This window comes from Tasmannia lanceolata, unplaced genomic scaffold, assembly GCF_043159265.1.
Source record: "Tasmannia lanceolata isolate RefF3 unplaced genomic scaffold, GAP_Taslan_0.1 ptg000020l, whole genome shotgun sequence".
In the NCBI taxonomy this organism is placed as follows: domain Eukaryota; kingdom Viridiplantae; phylum Streptophyta; class Magnoliopsida; order Canellales; family Winteraceae; genus Tasmannia; species Tasmannia lanceolata.
Window position 1 is genome coordinate 28,101,498 of NW_027518697.1, and position 5,299 is coordinate 28,106,796.

Sequence of the window (5,299 nt, forward strand, 5' to 3'; positions counted from 1 at the left end):
GCGCAACCCGCAATCCGGCTTGATCAAGTCAGTGCACTCAATGCCCATGGTCAATACCCATATCCCATGTATTTTTCTTCCTATATCCACTCGGCCATCTCCCATCAAAGATTTAAATTAGCCCCTCTGACCTCATCATTGCGAATCTAACTTGGCCGAACATTGCTCCCAACTCTCGATCCCAATTCAATTTTGAACTTTCCATTTTAGCCCATCTCTAAGTTTCCAAATTAGATTATCTAATGGACGGCCAAGATTAGTTTATGGAGATGAATTAGAGGGATAATCCATTTATGTTGAAGCCCGTCTTTGAATGGATTGGATCATTCCGTGGAATTGAATTAATGGGCATAATCAAGTTGCAATCAGCCCACAATTTGGACGGTCTAGATGATTTAAGGTGGGTGTAACTAATCTGTATTGGGGCTCACCAAATGGGCAGTTCAGATGAACCTATAGAAATGATTTGCGTAGCGCAATCGATTCACATGTTGACCCATGTAAATGAACAATTCGAATCATTTTTGGTAAGAACCCACCGATTTTGGCATCTTGCCAAAAAAACGTGCATCCATGCCATTATATGGTAATTTTAAAATTCTAGTAATATGAGAACAGTACATGTGAATGGATTCAAGGGAAAAAAGGGCATGCATGGAGCAAAATCTCAACCCATATTCCTACGTTGGAAAGTCAAAAAGGAAGAGAAGAGTTGCCAAAAGGGAGTAAAAGGTTGGTGAAATTGTGAAGAAAAAAAAAGGAAGTTTGCCATTACCAACAAATGATGGAATTTCAGAAATTGCCAAAGACAGTTGGGGTTGCCAAAAATACAAAAAGATGCCAAGATTGTGTCTTTTCTTGGAGATGAAAATAGAAGGGGAAGAAAGCTACATATTGGAGTGAAGAAGACATTCTCTAGATTCTCTCTTTTTCTCTACCACTCTCAAGCTCTCACTTATATGTTCTCTCTTTTTCTTTTTGAAGTTCTTTTTCCATGTTTCACATCATCTACCTCCAAGGCCATTCAAACTCCAATCAAGGGTGACACAAGAAAGGAGAAAGGCTTGTCCCAGGCTTAGAAGACAAAATAATAAGTTTTTATTGTTGTTTTATTTAATTTTCAGATTTAATTTATATAATTTTTCTTAAGTTTAATTAGTAAAAGCATCTCTCTTTACTTTTCTTTTTAATTTGTGATTGATAGCACTTCTTCCTCTCTCCTCTCTCTTTTCTATTTTATCTTTTTCTTCTTTTTCCATGAACAACTAAATCCTAGTTACTGAGGGTTTTGTTGAAGCCATGGGAGAGGAGAAAAATATTCAATTAATTCCATCCAAACTTTTTGTAAGAATTATGTAGGGTTTTATTTTTTTACAAATCCCAATCATCCATGCCATTGGCTTTCCCCTTTCGTATGGATGATTCTTGATTAACAAAGATTAAGTTCTATATAATTAATATAAATTAGAGGGTTAATTCGATTGAGATACTCATAAATAATGACATCTTTTAGATCTTATTATTTATTGATTGTTTAGTTGGATTTTCAACCTAACTCAAATGATTGTTTTAATTAATCAATTTTATTGAAACCCATGGTTGATTCTAACCGTAAGTACTCTTTTATTTTGAATTAAGGTTTTTACACTATTCCAAATTACTTTTGCAATTTATCAATTAACTTAGGCCCTTAGAATTTTAGTTTTCTAATTAAATTAGATAAGTAGTTAAAAGAAATTATTAGAACTTTGGGGCACTTTGCCTAAATTAAGATTTCCAAATTGCAATCTTATTTGTGTTAGATTCTTAGATCGTTTCGAATTCAAACTTATAGATATTGTTGGCTCTGGGGTACGTCCACGGAAATCCTGAGTAAATGCCAGGCAACATATATCATAGTTTATATTCTAACTGATACAAGAATAGGATTCACAAACAAGATTTCTCTTGCCTGAGTTCGACCCGTGACTACACACGATCCGTGCACTTGCAGTTATTTATAATATCAAAATCAAGCTTTTGGCGCCGTTGCCGGGGAAGAGAGTCGCAATTAAAGTCCTAATTATTCGGTGTGTTTTAATTTAGTACCTAATTTTAGTATTATTTTTTGTTTCTTGCATATCCTTCTCTTTCTAACTTGGCTCTTTTTTGTTTATGAACATAGGTTGGGTGCGAAACTCGACCAACCGTTTGGAGAGACCAATCAGATCAGAGATGGAGGACGACTTTTAACCAAATCCAAGAGTCATGGCGGAAGAACAAGAGCCGCTCAAGAGTTTACACGATCGCTTCTATCTGGCCCGAACTGCGCAACCCACTTGCATTAGATTGTCAGTTGCGCAGGGCAAGAATTTTGAGCTTAAATCGCATTTTATTTTTATGCTTCCTCATTTTCATGGCCTCCCTTCGGAGGATGCATATTTATTTTTGCGTGAGTTTGAAGAAGTGTGTGCGTTGATTAAACTGCAACAGCTTTCCGATGATGCGGTAAAGTTGCGCTTTATTACTTTTTCACTCAAAGATGGAGCCAAAAAGTGGCTCTATGGCTTACCAACGAACTCCATCTCCACTTGGGAGGAGTTCATAGTCGTTTTCCTAAAGAAATTTTTTCCCTTACATAAAACTGACAAGCTTAAGAATGATATTTTGCAATTTAAACAAAAGCCATTAGAGTCGTTTTCTAACTTTATGGAGAGATTCAAAGACCTACTCCAAGAGTGTCCTCACCATGGAATTGATTTGTGGCACTTACGCCAAATGATTTATGAGGGCATAGATTACCAAACAAAGCAACTTCTAGAGTCCATGTGTCCTAACGGTTTTACATCTTTTACGGATAAGGCCGCGGCATGGAACTTCTTACTTGATTTGGCAAAAAAAAAAAGAGATGGGAATCTACTCACGAAGGTGAGAGAGTCACTTCAAGCAAGGGATTTCTAATAGAGGGTGACGTGGCAAAAGATGCCCATCTTGATAGCCTAATCCAAAGGATAGAAGCGATAATTGTCAAAGGACTTTCACAGGTCCATCAAATTGCACATAGTGTTCCCATGTGTAGTTGGTGCCAAGTCACGGACCATGTCATGGAAGAGTGTCCAACTATTGCAAAGTTTGGTAGTTCTACGGAGAATGTGAGTGCTCTTTATGCTAATAATCCTTATTCTAGAACTTATAAACTGGGATGGAGAAATCATCCCAAATTTTCATGGAGTCAAGGTGGACCCTCTAATTTCCAAGGCCAAGGCCAATTCGGCCAACGTACGCCCACCTTCCCTCCCACTTTTGTTCGGCCACCCCCTCCCCCTCCTACTTTTCAAAACCCTATGATTAATAATGTTTCAAATCAGCTCCCTCCGGGCTTTAAAAAACAAGGGGATTCGGCACGAATTGCATCTTTAGAGAAGAACATGGAGCTTCTCATGAGTACCTTCATGATGGGCCAACACAACTTAGAAAAGCAAATTTCTCAACTTGCTACGGCCCAAAGTGATAGGAAAAAAGGAAAGATGCCGAGTCAATCCATTCCTAACCGAAGGAATGTGGCCATGAATGGGAATCAACAACCACAGGTAAATCAGTTGAATGCCCTGCAATCTAGTTTGCCGTAGTAGGACCCTACGAATCAATGCAATGCGGTTTATGCTTTGAGAAGTGGAAAATAATATCACAAAGAGGATGTCAGCACCGAACCTTCTAAAAATGCGCAAGATCTTCCAAAAGAGGTAAGTAAAGAACCTCCCTCCATTGGCTGAGAAGAGGAGCCCAAATAGGTAAGTACAGAAGAGGTAACTTTTCCCCCTGCACGAGATTTCATTCCTAAAGCTCATTTTCCAAGGAAACTTGCTAATAATAAAAAGGTAGATCAAATTGATAAAGTTTTGAATTTGTTTAAACAAGTGCATGTGAATATTCCTTTGCTTGATGCGATTTCCAAAGTCCCCACTTATGCTAAAGTGTTGAAAGATCTATGTACACAAAAGAGAACAACAAATGTGCCCAAGAAAGCTTTCTTAGCCGCAAACGTTAGTTCTATTTTGTCTCATCAAATGGTAGTGAAGTACAAGGACCCGGGATGTCCCACTATATCATGTACTATTGGAAACACTCAAATTGACCACGCCTTGCTAGATTTGGGAGCAAGTGTGAGCCTCATCCCGTTTTCAGTTTTCAAGCAACTAAGAATAGGTGACTTCAAACCTACCACCGTCACACTCCAATTAGCGGATAGATCCATTAAGACACCTAAAGGTATGGTTGAGGCTGTCCTAGTAAAAGTAGGCAATTTTTTATTTCCTGTGGATTTTGTGGTTTTGGACATGGAGCCGGTTGTTAATAACAAGGACGAAATCCCTATCATTCTTGGTAGGCCGTTCCTTGCTACTAGCAATGTTCTCATTAATTGTAGAAACGGGTTAATGAAATTGTCTTTTGGAAACACATCGGTTGATTTCAATGTATTTCGTTTAGGTAAGCAACCTAATTTTCATGAAGAAATCAATATGTTGCATTCTTTTCCTAATGATATCGTTACTAATTTTGAAATTGATTTTGATGTAGGTTTTCAAAATTGCTTGGAGGAGCTAGGAGATGATGGAGGAGCTAGGAGATGATGGAGGAAGCGACTTCTTTGCTGATGCGCTTGCCATTAAAGAGATGGAGCCGGTGGGACCCTTAGCAAAGTCACTTCCAAAGACTTCTATTGAGGAGGCCCTACAGCTGGACTTAAAGCCTCTCCATTCTTCTTTACGTTATGCATTTTTGGGTGATAACTCAACTTTAGCTGTAATAATTGCTGCGGACCTCACCTCTACTCAAGAGGAGGAACTTTTTATGTTATTAAAAGATAATAAAGTAGTTATAGGATGGACGATGGCCGACATCAAAGGGATTAGACTACTGGAAGCTTAATGCGGCTACTTGGAAGGATCACTTCCCCTTACCTTTTATTGACCAAAAGCTAAAAAGGCTAGAAGGCCATGCGTAGTACTGTTTCCTTGATGGTTATTCTGGATATAACCAAATCCCCATAGCTCCAGAAGATCAAGAGAAAATGACATTCACGTGCCCCTTTGGAACTTCTGCCTATAGACGCATGCCTTTTGGGTTATGCAATGCTCCGGTAACTTTCCAAAGGTGCACGATGAGTATCTTTTCCGATATGGTAGAGACCTTTTTAGAGGTCTTTATGGATGGTTTTTTTATTCACGGCGATACTTTCGCCGAATGTTTACATCACCTAAAATTGGTCTTAGAAAGGAGTAGAGAAAAGAACTTTGCCCTCAATTGGAAAAAATGTCAT

At 38.4% G+C, this 5,299-nt stretch overlaps 1 non-coding gene across 1 annotated transcript; it reads right to left on the reverse strand.

Annotated features, from left to right (window-relative positions):
- Nucleotides 1-2,628: 2,628 nt before the first annotated feature.
- Nucleotides 2,629-2,735, reverse strand: LOC143855248 (small nucleolar RNA R71). The gene has a single exon (XR_013237749.1). It is a non-coding gene; the product is annotated as a small nucleolar RNA R71 (small nucleolar RNA).
- Nucleotides 2,736-5,299: the final 2,564 nt, after the last annotated feature.